Source organism: Schistocerca americana, chromosome 6 (assembly GCF_021461395.2).
Source record: "Schistocerca americana isolate TAMUIC-IGC-003095 chromosome 6, iqSchAmer2.1, whole genome shotgun sequence".
Lineage (NCBI taxonomy): Eukaryota > Metazoa > Arthropoda > Insecta > Orthoptera > Acrididae > Schistocerca > Schistocerca americana.
This window is the reverse complement of record NC_060124.1, coordinates 56,402,006-56,420,314: the sequence shown is the minus strand read 5'-3', so window position 1 is coordinate 56,420,314 and position 18,309 is coordinate 56,402,006.

The window sequence follows — 18,309 nt, the reverse complement described above, 5'->3', positions numbered from 1 at the left end:
AACAAGTCATGGGACACCTAATATCATGTCAGATGTCCTTTTGCCTGATGTAGTCCAGCAGCTTGATGTGGCTTGGACTCAACAAGTCACTGGAAGTCCTTGCAGAAATATTGAGCCAAGCTGCCACTATAGCCATCGATAATTGTGGAAGTTTTCCCGGTGTAGGATTTTGTGCACAGACTGACCTATTGCTTATGTCCCATAAATGTTTGATGGGAATCATGTCAGGTGATCTGGCTGGCCAAATCATTCACTCAGATTGTCCAGAATGTTCTTGAAATGAATTGTGAACAATTGTAGACCGGTGACATGTTTGGGAACATGAAGTCCATGAATGGCTGAAAATTATCTCTGAGTAGCTAAACATAACCTTTTCCAGTCAGTGGTTGGTTCAGCTGGACCAAGGACCTAGTTCATTCTGTTTTAATATAGCCCACATCATTACGGAGCCACTACCGTCTTGCACGGTGCCTTGTTGACAACTTGGGTCCATGACTTTGAGTGGTCTCCACCAGACTCAAGCCCTACTATCTGCTCTTACAAATTGAAATTGGGACTCATATGCAACGACCACAGGTTTTCAGTCCTCTAGGCTACAAACAATGTGGTCACGAGCTAAGGAGAGGCACTGCAGGTGATTTAACACTGTTAGCAAAGACACTCGCACTGATCGTCTGCTGCCATAGCCCATTAATGCCAAATTTCACTCTCCTAACAGATACATCCATCATACATCTCAAATTGATTTCTGTAGTTATTTCATGCAGTGTTGCTTGTCTGTTAGCATTGACAACTCTACATGAATGATGCTGTTATCTGTCTTTAATTGAAGAGCATGGGCCACTGTGTTGTCTGTTGTGAGAGGTAATGCTGTAATGTGGTATTCTTAGCACACTCTTGACACTGTGGATCTAAGGATATTGAATTCCCTAATGATTTCTGAAGTGGAATGTCCCATACATCTAGTTCAAGGTACCATTCTGCATTCAGAGTCTGTTAAATCCCATTGTGTGGCCATAATCACACTGGACACCTTTTTGCATGAATCACCTGGGTACAAATGACCACTCTGCCAATGTAATGCCCTTTTATACCTTGTCTACATGATACTACTGACAACTGTATTTGTTGATTTTGCTATCCCATGATTTTTGTCATCTCTCGCTTGATAATCATGTCAGTCCTCTTTGATCACCAGACTTTGAGGTTTCTTTTAAGTTGCAAGCTTTTACAAGCCCACCTAGGAACTGATCTTTATTTTTACTATAATATGACTTTGAAATAATTCATGTGAGTGAGAAAGTAATTTGGTGGCAGATTCCTTATTCTGCCTTCCCAAGAGCTGCCATAATTTCGAGAATTAGTTGAACAAGCCTATAACTGCAAAATCTTGCTTGTAAAGGGTAACACTTACAGGCAATATTATACAGACATGTGTAGGAGTGTGTAAAATCTCCAGGATGCTGACTACACATATGTGTGTGTGTGTGTGTGTGTGTGTGTGTGTGTGTGTGTGTGTATTCCTACAACCTTTGAAGCTAGTCTGATCTGGTATATTTTTTAAGCATGGTGGCATTATGGTGGTGCAAAATGTTCAAAGACAATCAGCCTTTATTTCTACTCTCCAAACAGGCACAGAAGAGTGCAATGACTTTTAAGAACTTGCATGCTCAGCCAGAAGACTAAATCATCATAAAAACGCTGTCAAGTGGAGCTACACTCAATCTTGCCAGCTAAACCCCTACAAATTGAGTTGACTGTTGTCTCTGGTTCCATGTCTTGAGCCTGAGGTGGAGTAAAATACTTGGTTGCAGCTTATGATATCTTCTCTTAATATGTCAGGCTGTACACCATGAAAACTACTACAGATTTACCTACTATTAAAAGAATTATTAATAATTATGCGCCATGGATTTTTAGACCTTAAGCATTACTGTGAAACAATCCTTCTAACTTTACTAGTACAAGGTGGAAAGCATTCCTAAGAGAACAAAAAACTTCACAAATTTTAACGTTAAAATTTCATCCAGAAGCATTTCCCATAACAAGGATCTTCAGAGAATCTAATCAATTCCTTCATACCTATAATGCCAATCAGTAAACACACAGGCTTATCTTGGGTCATATGAACAGATAATCAATAATTTGCCACTAATTTCTATCCAGGGAACACATTTGAATTAATGGTTAGATAGTCATATATAAAAACAAAGATGAGGTGACTTACCGAACGAAAGCGCTGGCAGGTCGATAGACACACAAACAAACACAAACATACACACAAAATTCAAGCTTTCGCAACAAACTGTTGCCTCATCAGGAACAACAACTGATGAGGCAACAGTTTGTTGCGAAAGCTTGAATTTTGTGTGTATGTTTGTGTTTGTTTGTGTGTCTATCGACCTGCCAGCGCTTTCGTTCGGTAAGTCACCTCATCTTTGTTTTTATATATAATTTTTCCTGATGAGGCAACAGTTTGTTGCGAAAGCTTGAATTTTGTGTGTATGTTTGTGTTTGTTTGTGTGTCTATCGACCTGCCAGCGCTTTCGTTCGGTAAGTCACCTCATCTTTGTTTTTATATATAATTTTTCCCACGTGGAATGTTTCCTTCTATTATATTGGTTAGATAGTCAGGAACAAATGAGTGGATAGGACCACTTCCCTGAATATCAAGGAGGAAAGCTCTTGGGAAGAGAAAATATGACAAACACTAACTACATTCATAGAAAACTCTTGCCTAAGGAAAACATACTATTGTAAGAGGTTAAAACATGCCTGAGAATTTAATTTGGAAGAAAATCACCTGAAACCATATGTTTCAAAGAAGTAAAATCACAAATGGCAACTGATTTATTCAGGTCCATTTATAATAGTTAGAATACCTTGTGAAGAGAATTACTTATTAGCCTTCCCTGTTTCAAACAAAGCTAAAGGATACACCCTTACCAAGACCTAAGGAAATATATAGAGTAACTTTAAGTTCTCTTCACATACAGGTTTTCGTAAATATGTAAAAGCTCTGACCAATGCAGAAGCTAACTGCCTTGTAAGAATTGAAAGGGAGAGCCTACTTACATCATCTATTTAACAGTACAAAGGGTATAAGTAAACTCTAGTGGGTAATATGACATGAACTCCAGTACTCCTGTAGTTATTTAATATGTAGTTCAAAGAATGTGCAGAAGCAGAAATTATTTTCTGTCAACCAAATGATTTTGGATGTAAAAATAATTAAGCTGTATGTTGTGACTCGCTGATCATTCAAAGTGCCGCCACGCAATTACGTGCATCCTCTACGTGCGGCGCTGTCTGCTAGCCAAGCAGAGCTGCGCCACCTAAGCGGCCAGCCGAGCAGCGGCCGCTAGACTGGGACTCAGTGCTCATTCGAATGCTAATGTGTACACATGTCTTGCTTGTCAACTTACTTTGTGACTTATATGTATTGTGTCGTTCTGAAATATATGTGTGGAACTTGACGTTATAACACTGTGAGACAGTGTAAATGAGTAACTAGCAGATTCTCTTCACATCTGCTGTCTTTGTATGTATGTGCATTGTAATGAGAAAGTACACAGAATGAAATTCTTTCAAAGTATGTCAGAAATCTAACTACAGGACTATGGATAAATATATCTATGTTGATAACTGTCACTGGCCTGTTGAGTTATGAATGTTAATGATATTAAATAAGAACATTCAGTAGACTGCACCAATCAACAACAGATTCAAGTGTTCTGTTAAAAGGGCTAATACAGAGTCTAACATTTTCCAGATGACCAGAGACTGTGTGGTACTGGGGTGCAAGACTCACATGTCTCTCAGGGGTGATTTATGTATTGTGTGCAGCCGATCTTCTTCTCAGGACAGACAGTTGCTTCGATCTTCACAATGCTTCTTCTCCAAAGATTTTGTGATGGTTAGGGAAATGATACTGAACTACTTCTCTACTTTTGAAATGATTTCTTACTCTCACAATACTTTCACATCAACTCCATTATATTTTCTTCTTCACAATAAAACAACTACACACGTTTCACGTACACTTTCAAGTCTTGTAAATCAATCCCATCTGGAAAACCTTAGTACTTAATATATACCATTACAGTCTCTTTTGGTTTTAATAAACCTTGTCAAAACAGTTCTTGCTCCTAACAAGTCAAACAATAGAGTATAAGAGCCTCTAGATAAAACATATTTAGTTTGCTCCCAACAGTCACTACTATTTCACTGCCAAAGAGTAGCACTTGATTACTCTCTTCTTTCTTTTCATTTTACTACAATCATAAAACATGAACCTTTTAATCAATGCTAAAGTTAGCTCTCCTTTTTCTTTTTGTTTCAATAATAATTATCTCAGCATTGAGCTTAATACTGAAGTCAGGACTTGCATATATATTAATAGAGGGAAACATTCCAGGTGGGAAAAAAATATATAAAAAACAAAGATGCTTTAACTTAACAAAAGAGAAAGCATTGGTATGCTGATAGACACAATAAAAAACACAAACACACACACAAATATTCAACCTTTTGCAACCCCTGGTTGCTTCATCAGGAAAGAGGGAAGGAGAGGGAAAGACGAAAGGATGTGGGTTTTAAGGGAGAGGGTATGGAGTCATTCCAATCCCGAGAGCGGAAAGACTTACCTTAGGACGAAAAAGGACAGGTATACACTCGCACACACACACATATCCATCCGCACATACACATACACAGACACATTCAAATGTCTGCTTGTGTCTGTGTATGTGTGGATGGATGTGTGTGTGTGCAAGTGTATACCTGTCCTTTTTTCCCCCTAAGGTAAGTCTTTCCGCTCCCGGGATTGGAATGACTCCTTACCCTCTCCCTTAAAACCCACTTCCTTTAGTCTTTCCATCTCCTTCCCTCTTTCCTGATGAGGCAACAGTTTGTTGCGAAAGCTTGAATTTTGTGTATATGGATGTGTCTGTTTGTGTTTCTATTGACCTGCAAGCGCTTTTGTATGGTAAGTCACATCATCTTCGTTTTTTTAAAAAAAAAAAAAAAAAAATCTATTTTTATATATATATATATATATATATATATATATATATATATATATATATATATATATATATATATATATAAATTAATAGAGGGAAACATTCCACATGGGAAAAATGTACCTAAAAACAAAGATGGTGTGACTTACCAAACGAAAGCGCTGGCATGTTGATAGACACACAAACAAACACAAACATACACACAAAATTCAAGCTTTCGCAACAAACTGTTGCCTCATCAGGAAAGAGGGAAGGAGAGGGAAAGACGAAAGGATGTGGGTTTTAAGGGAGAGGGTATGGAGTCATTCCAATCCCGAGAGCGGAAAGACTTACCTTAGGACAAAAAAGGACAGGTATACACTCGCACACACACACATATCCATCCGCACATACACATACACAGACACATTCAAATGTCTGCTTGTGTCTGTGTATGTGTGGATGGATGTGTGTGTGTGTGCAAGTGTATACCTGTCCTTTTTTCCCCCTAAGGTAAGTCTTTCCGCTCCCGGGATTGGAATGACTCCTTACCCTCTCCCTTAAAACCCACTTCCTTTCGTCTTTCCATCTCCTTCCCTCTTTCCTGATGAGGCAACAGTTTGTTGCGAAAGCTTGAATTTTGTGTATATGGATGTGTCTGTTTGTGTTTCTATCCACCTGCCAGCGCTTTTGTGTGGTAAGTCACATCATCTTTGTTTTTTTAAAAAAAAAAAAAAAAAAAAAAAAAAAAAAAAAAAAAAAAAATATATATATATATATATATATATATATATATATATATATATATATATATATATATATATATATGTATATATATATATATATATATATATATATAAATTAATAGAGGGAAACATTCCACATGGGAAAAATGTACCTAAAAACAAAGATGATGTGACTTACCAAACGAAAGCGCTGGCATGTCGATAGACACACAAACAAACACAAACATACACACAAAATTCAAGCTTTCGCAACAAACTGTTGCCTCATCAGGAAAGAGGGAAGGAGAGGGAAAGACGAAAGGATGTGGGTTTTAAGGGAGTGGGGAAGGAGTCATTCCAATCCCGGGAGCGGAAAGACTTACCTTAGGGGGAAAAAAGGACAGGTATACACTCGCACACACACCCATATCCATCCGCACATACACAGACACAAGCAGACATTTGTTTGTGTCTGTGTATGTGCGGATGGATATGAGTGTGTGTGCGAGTGTGCGAGTGTATACCTGTCCTTTTTTCCCCCTAAGGTAAGTCTTTCCGCTCCCGGGATTGGAATGACTCCTTACCCTCTCCCTTAAAACCCACATCCTTTCGTCTTTCCCTCTCCTTCCCTCTTTCCTGATGAGGCAACAGTTTGTTGCGAAAGCTTGAATTTTGTGTGTATGTTTGTGTTTGTTTGTGTGTGCTGGCAGGTCGACAGACACACAAACAAACACAAACATACACACAAAATTCAAGCTTTCGCAACAAACTGTTGCCTCATCAGGAAAGAGGGAAGGAGAGGGAAAGACGAAAGGAAGCGGGTTTTAAGGGTGAGGGTAAGGAGTCATTCCAATCCCGGGAGTGGAAAGACTTACCTTAGGGGGAAAAAAGGACAGGTATACACTCACACACACACACATATCCATCCACACATACAGACACAAGCAGACATCCCGCAACTACCCTCCCGACCTGGTACAGAAGCAAATAACCAGAGCCACTTCCTCATCCCCTCAAACCCAGAATCCCCCACAGAAGAACCACAAAAGTGCCCCACTTGTGACAGGATGCTTTCCGGGACTGGACCAGACTCTGAATGTGGCTCTCCAGCAGGGATACGACTTCCTCAAATCCTGCCCTGAAATGAGATCCATCCTTCATGAAATCCTCCCCACTCCACAAAGGGTGTCTTTCCGCCGTCCACCTAACCTGCGTAACCTCTTAGTTCATCCCTATGAAATCCCCAAACCACCTTCCCTACCCTCTGGCTCCTACCCTTGTAACCACCCCCGATGTAAAACCTGTCCCATGCACCCTCCCACCACCACCTACTCCAGTCCTGTAACCCGGAAGGTGTACATGATCAAAGGCAGAGCCACGTGTGAAAGCACCCACGTGATTTCCCAGCTGATCTGCCTACACTGTGAAGCTTTCTATGTGGGAATGACCAGCAACAAACTGTCCATTTGCATGAATGGACACAGGCAGACAGTGTTTGTCGGTAATGAGGATCACCCTGTGGCTAAACATGCCTTGGTGCACGGCCAGCACATCTTGGCACAGTGTTACACCGTCCGGGTTATCTGGATACTTCCCACTAACACCAACCTGTCAGAACTCCGGAGATGGGAACTTGCCCTTCAGTATATCCTCTCTTCTCATTATCTGCCAGGCCTCAATCTCCACTAATTTCAATTTGCCGCCGCTCATACCTCACCTGTCTTTCAACAACATCTTTGCCTCTTTACTTCCGCCCGACTGACATCTCTGCCCAAACTCTTTGCCTTTACAAATGTCTGCTTGTGTCTGTGTATGTGCGGATGGATATGTGTGTGTGTGCGAGTGTATACCTGTCCTTTTCCCCCCCTAAGGTAAGTCTTTCCGCTACCGGGATTGGAATGACTCCTTACCCTCTCCCTTAAAATCCACATCCTTTCATCTTTCCCTCTCCTTCCCTCTTTCCTGATGAGGCAACAGTTTGTTGCGAAAGCTTGAATTTCGTGTGTATGTTTGTGTTCGTTTGTGTGTCTATCGACCTGGCAGCACTTTCGTTCGGTAAGTCACATCATCTGTGTTTTTAGATATATTTTTCCCACGTGGAATGTTTCCCTCTATTTTTATATATATATATATATTTAAAAACAAAGATGATGTGACTTACCATACGAAAGTGCTGGCAGGTCAATAGAAACACAAACAAACACACACATACACACAAAATTCTAGCTTTCGCAACCAATGGTTGCTTCGTCAGGAAAGAGGGAAGGAGAGGGAAAGACGAAAGGATGTGGGTTTTAAGGGAGAGGGTAAGGAGTCATTCCAATCCCGGGAGTGGAAAAAAGGACGGGTATACACTCGCACACACACACATATCCATTCACACATATACAGACACAAGCAGACATATTTAACGACAAAGAGTTTCTTTGTCTTTAAATATGTCTGCTTGTATGACTACGAATGCAATGTCTGCTTGTGTCTGTATATATGTGTGGATGGATATGTGTGTGTGTGTGAGTGTATATATATATATATATATATATATATATATATATATATATATATAAAACAAAAATCATTCTATTTTTTTTTTCGATCCAAATATATTTCTGTACTACACTTAGATATACGATGTAGCATGTTCATAATGAACCACAATCTGTACCTCCTTCTCCAATGTACACATACCAATTTAATACTGTCATAATAAAGATTAATCATCATAGTTCTTACATATATAAGCACATACCTATAGAGACCTATATGCAATGTGGAACCTTCACCATAACTAACACTGTGTGCACACCGGTGTGTGCATACTTTCTTATGTACACGTACTTCCCCCTACAACAATTGACGGTTCTCACATTATCTCAAAATGTACATTTCCTGTTTGTGTCTTTGTGTTTCTTTGTGTGTATGCATATGGGTAGTTGTGTAGCCTGACTCTTTGGCCTAATCATGTAAAATCAGTTGAAGATTACAGAAAACCACAGAAATTGAGAAGGACTTCAGCGATAGAAGTGTATGCATATGGAAAGAGGGAAAACTAGACCAGTACTCAATAGAGAAGAATGAAAGGAAAAAGTAGAAACAATTTCTAAGATCAAAGAAGTGAAAGAAGACAGCCCCAAAGGTAGGAAACCATTCCCACCCCCCTTCCCCAGGATCCCTACTTCGCTGGTACTTGATTGAGAAGCCAAAGGAGGTACAATGTTAAACGTCTCCTTCACCTTTGAAGCCCCCAAAGAAAAATCTTAGCAACTCCTATGGAATGGCAAATGGTGAAGAATCAGTCACACTTTTTTGCGAGGGTTGTCTGAAAGGTGTGTTGTGGGTGTGTTGTGATAGCCATGTTTGTACCTGCACTAGCCACCCCTTTCAAAATTTATATGAACCCTCCCTATTCACTTTACATCTCACAAACGGTATAAAATATTCTATAAGAATAGAAAATTATACACTATAATTAAATAGTTACTTCATCAGTCACTTCATATTTCATTATTCTTAAATATAATACTCTTGTTCATTCTGTCTTGATGTCACTCTGTTTGTATAGTACCATCATAATATACCTTCTACTAGAATGTTATTCTGTTTGTTCCATTTTATGTTTAGAGATCACTGTTTATTTGTGATTCTCTTAAATTAGCTACAGTCTTGTACTCATACTCAGTCACTTACATACTAGCATGATATGATAGTTTAAGATGTTATGAACAGATTACAGAATAGTTGAAGATTTGAAGGGAATTCGGTGTAGGAAAACTAATGTGGAAGTAACTCTGAGACAGTCATCACTCTGCCTGTTAACACAGAATGTTACCATCCCTGGGGAACAGATGTGACTCCACCCGGATCCCCTGGATCTGACATTAACCTCACTCGATTGCTTACGGACCAATACTTCTTGCTGAATTTTATGTGGAAGTCCCATTGTAAATCTGCCACAATCTCGCTAGTTAATACTACATTCGTGAAGCCACCCTTTTCTCTACCTTATCCTGGATAAGTTTAAACTCTTTCCACAAATCATCCATGCCTCTCTTAGTATCATTAAGTTCTGAAGCTAAACGAGCTGGAACGTTGTCTGGGTTTACTCTCTCAGCAACTTTTTGGTCGATTATTTTCTCTACCTGTTTCTCCAGACCGCTTACATTTATGGTGTCTGATGTTGCTAGCTTTTCTTTAAAATTTCTCTCCACGACATCAACTTGAGTGTTGACACCTGTAATTTGCGATTGGACAATAGGGATCAACCTATCCAGTCTTTCTAAGCTATCTTTTAAGGTATGTATTCTTTGTTTCACTGTACCGAATGTAACATTACACATACTCTGAAATGACCCTAATTTTTCATTAAATTCAGGCTCTATATTGTTACACTTGTCTTCAGTATCAAATTCTAATTTCTGTGTCAACTTCTTAAATTGATCATCCTGCTTTTGGCTAAAGTCCGTAAACATTTGATTCATTTGCACAGTTAAAGAATTACTTAATTCATTCTTTAAATCTAATTGTTAATTTTCCATAATTTAATACATTGAACTTAGAATTTAAAGTTTCACCCTGTGCTTCTAGTTTTTCAGTTAAAGTTGTACTTATTTCATTTCTCAAAGAGGCAATTTGAGCAGTTGAAGCTGCACTCTGGCCATCTATTTTTTTACTTAAAGTTGCACTCAGTTCTTCTCTCAAGGAAGTATTCTGAGCATTTAAATCTGCTCTTTGAGCATCTAACTTAGCATTTAGTTCTTTCCTTAAAGAATCATTTTGATCACGCAGTTCTTTTCTTAAAGCCACTGAATCTGCTCTCTGGGCTTTAAGTAAATTCGCTACCTCAGACCAGTCTGGTGCCTCTTTACCCAATGTCATGGTCATGGCTGGTTCTGAAGTTTCCTGTTTTTTGAATACTATCAATATCCCTGTTGATTTTCGACCTAGTGATAATCTAAAACAACTTCACCTCGAAATGTATTAGGTACAGTACTATAGTCTTTGAACAGTTTCTTTTTGAATTTTATACTCGAACAATTATTGTCTTTCACTCACCCTGTGTAGAGTTTTAGGCTGCATCGGTGAGCAGGTGTAGAATCAGCGCTGGTGAATAGAACAAGCACTGGCAGCATCGAACATTGGTTGTGGCGTCGATGTCGGCAAGCGGACACAAAGTCAGCAGCTGGTTACTGTGTTGGCATCGGAGGCTGGTTACTGCGTTGGTGTTGGCTGGTTACTGCGTCAGCATTGGCTGGATTGATGTAGGTGTGAGGACTGCTTATGCCCCCACATCATATCTCCTTAGTCAAATTATCCTGTGCGTCTTCCTTTGTACAGTGCTTATTAACTCTTTCACCACATTTTCCTTTTAGGCAGAATCCAATTCTGCATAACAGTTTCTTTGTCTTGCAACTATCGGTTGCTATGGCAACTCAGTACCTTCATATCTCAATTTCTGTCTTAAGATTCTTGTTTTCCTTGGGTTCTGTCACTTGTGTTGCCACATTCTAATGTTTTCCTGACAACCGGAGACTGTGTGGTACTGGGGTGTAAGACCCACACATCTCTCGCGGGTGATTTACGTATTGTGTGCAGCTGATCTTCTTCTCAGGACAGACAGTTGCTTCGATCTTCACAATGCTTCTTCTCCAAAGATTTTGTGTTGGTTAGGGAAATGATACTGAACTACTTCTCTACTTTTGAAATGATTTCTTACTCTCAGAATACTTTCATATCGACTCCACTATATTTTCTTCTTCACAATAAAACAACTACACAAGTTTCACATGCACTTTTAAGTCTCACAAATCAACCCCATCTGGAAAACCTTAGTACTTAAACAAATATCATTACAGTCTCTTGTGGTTTTAATAACCCTTGTCAAAACAGTTCCTACTCCTAGCAAGTCAAACAACAGAGTATAAGAGTCTCTAGATAAAACATATTTCGTTTGTTCCCAACAGTTACTACTAGTTCACTGCCAAAGAGTAGCCCTTGATTACTCCTTGTAATGGTCATATGGCTTCCAAGATGTGTGCAGCCACCACTTGTCAATGCTGAAAGACTGCCACAACTTTAGTGTTCTTGTAACATATGCCCGTCCTGCACACACATAAACTGTGGCACAGTAGACATATTTCCATTCTCACACACTCATCCTTAAAATATCATGTGTTCAAGACAGTGGAAATATGAGTGTTTTTAGAATTTACTCTGAAGTTCTCAAGGAACTACAACAGGACTGTACATTTCACTACATAAATTTTTTACACGATTTTTCAGAGCCAAACCCATTTCCACTAAGACGTTGGTTGACACTCATATGTCAGACTAGTGAACACCAGAGATTAACTATTGATAGAGTACATAGTACAACAGCTGTGCTTTATAAATAACCATTGACACTAAGTAAAAAGAAAATTTCTGTCATAATGACAGGCATAACTGATACAAAAGAAAATGTGAGAAAGTAACTTTGGATAACCACTTGCTTCAAGAATCTACCCGTGTATATACGAGGGTCATTCTGAAAGTAATGCCTCCTATTTTTTGTGGGGATATCTGTGCCAGATGTTGATCACCTAGTGCTTGAACCTTCCTCTTTCATTTGCAGGTGGTTCCGTTGGTCTGCGGTAGTTGGTGCTGGTAGAGGAGTGTTTCAAAATGGAGTCTGATATGGACACACGTATAAAACAGCATTGTGTGACTGAATTCCTCACTTCTGAAGAAATTGTGCCAACTGAAATCGATTGACACTTGCTAAAGATGTATGGAGATGAAACAGTAGATGTGATCAATGTGAGGTGATGGTACGGCATTTTCAAGGTGGTGGAAAGGGTGGGCATGACAAGCCATTGCCCGATTGACCCTGTACTGATGTCAACCCTCATAATGAGGAGGATCTTGATCAACTCATCTGTGCTGATCAACAATTAACGATCAGAGAACTGTGTGTGAAGCTGAATGTTGGCTGCAATGCCTTGGAAACAATATTGGAACACCTTGGTTATTGTAAAGTCTGTGCGAGATAGGTCCTGTGGATGCTTACAGATGAACAAAAAAACTCAGCAAATGGAAATTTGTAAGGACCTGCTGGACCAATAGGAAGCTGAAGGTGACAGTTTTCTGAATAGTATCATCACCAGAGATAGGACTATGAGCTGGAACCCAAAAGACAGTCCATGGAATGGCAACATGCAAACTCTCAGTCAAAGAAGAAATTCAAGACACAGCCATCTTCAGGCAAAGTAATGTGCATGGTCTTCTGGGATAGCCAGAGTGTGGTTCTTTTGGATCTCCTGGAGCCCGGAGAAACTGTCAGTTCAGCACCCCAGAGGCCAATACTGACTAAACTGAAAGCCTGAATTTCCAGGGTAAGGCCTGAGAAAAAGACCAGCTTTCACCTCCAACATCATAACGCCAGGCTCCATACCAGTTTTATGACCACACAACTCATTGCAAAATTCAGCTGGACTGTCTTACCACATCCACCATATGGTCTCAATAGGGCACCTTCAGACTTCCATCTCTTTGGGCTTGTGAAAGATGGACTAAGTGGTGCACATTTTCAAGACTCATATGCTGTTGACAAAACTGTAAGGAAGCGGTTAGCCTCAGCAAGATCCAAATTTTACAGGTGTGTCTTGCAGGTTCTGGTTCACTGTTGGCAAAAGTGCGTAACAGATGGTGGTGACTATATGGAAGAATGACGGTCTGTAGCTGAAATATTGCTCTATTTACTTGTGCTGTGGTGATTTATGTATCTCCTGTAGTTTCCATGAATAAAAATAAGAGGCATTATGTTCAGAATGAGCATCGTATGTGTGTGAATGTACAGTAATTAAAGACTGTAGCATAAGAACTGTTTTCACGTTCATGTCTGTATATGTTCATGGACCTAAAGATAATTGATCTGTATGGGTTCTGAACAATCTACTGTGTTACTGACACTAGTCTGTAGCTAGAAAAAATTCTGTTTCTGTCATCTTGAGCTTCTGGTTGCTTTTTCTTTCATGTTAGTTAGGGTCTGCTTCTTGTATTATGGCATGGAAATAAACAATGATACCCCATAATGTCAGTAAGTATAACAGGGTTTTTATAAGTGAAGAAGTATAATAGTTTTTGTGATGGTATACATCTGTACAGTTCAGCCAAAATGCTAACTCTTAAAAAGTACCGCATCTGGTTGTTATGGACTCAAGTTTTTGTTTCCTAAGAAACATGTAAGTATAAAGTAAATATTTTCAGTCGTACTCTGTATTTTAAAAAGGTATGATCCACAGGGATCCATGGGGACAATATTTAGAATATCTATTCTTGTAAAATGGAAATGTAAGACTGCAGTACCACAAACTCTGTATAGAAATGCTTAAGCTTCACAAGGGGTACAGTAAAATATGCTATTCTGATTGATGTTAGCAAGTGTTGATATGGAAACTCTAGTGTTGTTGTTGTGGTCTTCAGTCCTGAGACTGGTTTGATGCAGCTATCCATGCTACCCTATACTGAGTAAGCTTTTTCAACTCCCAGTACTTACTGCAAACTACATCCTTCTGAATCTGCTTAGTGTATTCATCTCTTGGTCTCCCTCTATGATTTTTACCCTCCATACTGCCATCCAATGGTAAATTTGTGATCCCTTGATACCTCAGAACATGTCCTACCAACTGGTCCCTTCTTCTTGTCAAGTTGTGCCACAAACTCCTCTTCTCCCCAATTCCACTCAATACTTCTTCATTAGTTATGTGATCTACCCATCTAATCTTCAGCATTCTTCTGTAGCACCAGATTTTGAAAGCTTCTATTCTCTTCTTGTCCAAACTATTTATTGTCCATGTGTCACTTCCATACATGGCTACACTCCATACAAATACTTTCAGAAACGACTTCCTGACACTTAAATCTGTACCGATGTTAACAAATTTCTCTTCTTCAGAAACGCTTTCCTTGCCATTGCCATTCTACATTTTATATCTTCTCTACTTCGACCACCATCAGTTATTTTACTCCCCAAATAGCAAAACTCCTTTACTACTTTAAGTGTCTCATTTCCTAATCTAATTCCCTCAGCATCACCCAACTTAATTCGACTACATTCCATTATCCTCATTTTGCTTTTGTAGATGATCATCTTATATCCTCCTTTCAAGACATTGTCCATTCTGTTCAACTACTCTTCCAAGTCCTTTGCTGTCTCTGACAGAATTACAATGTCATCAGCAAACCTCAAAGTTTTTATTTCTTCTCCATGGATTTTAATACCTATTCTGAATTTTTCTTTTGTTTCCTTCACTGCTTGCTCAATATACAGATTGAATAAAGTTGGGGAGAGGCTACAACCGTTTCTCTCTCCCTTCCCAACCACTGCTACCCTTTCATGCCTGTCGACTCTTATAACTGCCATCTGGTTTCTGCACAAATTGTAAATAGCCTTTCGCTCCCTGGATTTCACCCCTGCCACCTTTAGAATTTGAAAGAGAGTATTCCAGTCAACATTGTCAAAAGCTTCCTCTAAGTCTACAAATGCTAGAAATGTAGGTTTGAATCTTTCTTCTAAGATAAGTCGTAAGATCAGTATTCCTCACATATTCCAATATTTCTACAGAATCCAAACAGATCTTCCTCGAGGTTGGCTTCTACCAGTTTCTCCATTCCAAACTATAGTACATGAATGAAAAAACTGCAGTTTCTCACTGACCTTATCCAAGTTCGAGGCAAAATATATTCACATCTATAGTCTAATCAAGGACATCACCTACAGATGAACTCTTTGATGTAACTGTATAGCAAGAGCATGCCAGGCCACTGTGAAAGAGCAATTAAACAGCCACTATGTCCTCACTCACTGTAGTCGACAACACTGACTGTGCTGTACCATCCTGTTGAGGTGGAACACAGTGCATGTGAACATTATTGATTTAAATTGTACAGTGCCAGATTTTAAATTTAGCTCTATAGAGCGTGTAGTGAGCACTGACATTTATTCTGAAGTGGCAAAAGTCATGGGATACCTCCTAGTATCATGCCAGGCTTGCTTTTGTCTGTCGTAGTGCAGCAACTCGACATGACATGGACTCAACAAGTCGTTGGAAGTCCCATGCAGAAATATTGAGCCATGCTGCCTCTGTAGCCACCCATAATTGTGAAAGTGTTGGTGGTGCAGGATTTTGTGCATGAACTGACCTCTCAATTCATCATCATCTTCGTTTCCCCTCTATCCAACATATGGTTGGGTTGGGGTATCAATGATACTTTGCTACTTTACTCGGTCTTTCCACCATTCTTATCCCACAATTTGGTTCCATAGCAGGTTCCTCCTCCTTAAACTCATCTTTATTGTATCAGTCCATCTTGTTCTCAGTCTTACTCTTGGCCTCTTGCCCTCAATCTTGAATTCCATCATTCTTCTTGGTATTCTTCCATCTCCCACCCTCTTCACATGCCCAAACCATTTTAATCTATTCTTTTCAATTTTCTCAGTCAACTTCTCCACTAAAATTTCCTTCCTAACATCTTCATTTTTCACTCTGTCTCTCCTCATCTTCCCTAGCATACTTTTCACAAAGTTCATTTCACTGGATTGTATTCTAATCTCTTCTCTTCTAGTCACAGTCCAAGTCTCTGAGCTGTAAATTAGTATGGGTGTGAAGTAGGTCTTGTATAGCACCAGCTTGCACCTCATTGGCACTTCCCTTCCCCACACGAATCCCCACGAACACTGGTAAAATTTACTACTCTGTTGTATTCATTTGCTAATTTTCATCTCCACATGAGCATTCCCCATTAATACACTTCCCAAATATTTAAAGTTGTCCACTATTTTAATATCCCTCCCCTTAATATGCATTCATCCCTTGCCCTCTCTATCCCCTCTGGTTACCACCATGGTCTCACTCATCTCCACACTTAATTTCATTCCACATTTCTCGGCCTTATCATTTAGGATGTCTATTTCTTTTTTTAGCTCCTTAATACTTGTTCCCCAAACCACAATATCATCAACAAATAGTAACAGCTTCATCTCCCTTCCTCTAGGGGCTCCTTTCGTCTCTTTCCTATTTCATCCATCACCATTATAAATGTTTAATGGGATTAATGTCAGGTGATCTGGCTGGCTAAATCACTTGCTTAAACTGTATAGAATGTTCTTCAAGCCAATCATGAGTAATTGTGGTCCAGTGACATGTTCAGGAACATGAAGCCGATGAACAGCTGCAAATGATCTCCATATAGCTGAACATAACCATTTCCAGTCAATGATCAAGTAAGCTGGACCAGGGGACCAGTCCATCCCATGTAAACACAGCCCACACTATTATGGAGTCACCAGCAGCTTGTATAGTGCCTTGTTGACAATCTGGGTCCATGACTTCATGGGGTCTGTGCCACACTAAAACTCTACCATTAGCTCTTACCAACTGAAACTGGGTCTCATCTGACCAGGCCAGTTATCTAGGGTCCAACTGAAATGGTCATGAGCCCAAGAGAGGCACTACAGGCAATGTTGTGCTGTTAGCAAAGGCACTCGCATTGTTCATCTGCTGTAATAGCCCATTAATGCCAAATTCTAATGATTTACAAAATGGAATGTCCCATGTGTCTAGCTCCAACTGCCATTATACGTGTAAAGTTCATTAATTCCCACCATGGAGCCATACAAATGTCAGAAACCTTTCCAAGTGAATCATCTGAGTACAAATGTGAGCTCCACCACTGCTCCATCCTTTTATACCTTGATACGCAATACTTCTGCCATTTATATATGTGCATATACTGTCACATGACTTTTGTCATCTCAGTGCACAAAACTCGCCTGTGAATTATACTTCAGATCATGAATAATATACACTAAACAATCAGTATACAGAATATACAATTCAATGGACAGTGAACATATCCATAAGCACTAATGAAAAGAAAAACTTGAAACTTCCTGGCAGATTAAAACTGTGTGCCCGACCGAGACTCGAACTAGGGACCTTTGCCTTTCGCGGGCAAGTGCTCTACCAACTGAGCTACCGAAGCATGACTCACGCCCGGTACTCACAGCTTTACTTCTGCCAGTACCTCGTCTCCTACCTTCCCAACTTTACAGAAGCTCTCCTGCGAACCTTGCAGAACTAGCACTACTGAAAGAAAGGATACTGCGGAGACATGGCTTAGCCACAGCCTGGGGGATGTTTCCAGAATGAGATTTTCACTCTGCAGTGGAGTGTGCGCTGATATGAAACTTCCTGGCAGATTAAAACTGTGTGCCCGACCGATACTCGAACTCGGGACCTTTGCCTTTCGCGGGCAAGTGCTCTACCAACTGAGCTACCGAAGCACGACTCACGCCCGGTACTCACAGCTTTACTTCTGCCAGTACCTCGTCTCCTACCTTCCCAACTTTACAGAAGCTCTCCTGCAAACCTTGCAGTTTTAATCTGCCAGGAAGTTTCATATCAGCGCACACTCTGCAGCATAGTGAAAATCTCATTCTGGAAACATCCCCCAGGCTGTGGCTAAGCCATGTCTCCGCAGTATCCTTTCTTTCAGCAGTGCTAGTTCTGCAAGGTTTGCAGGAGAGCTTCTGTAAAGTTGGG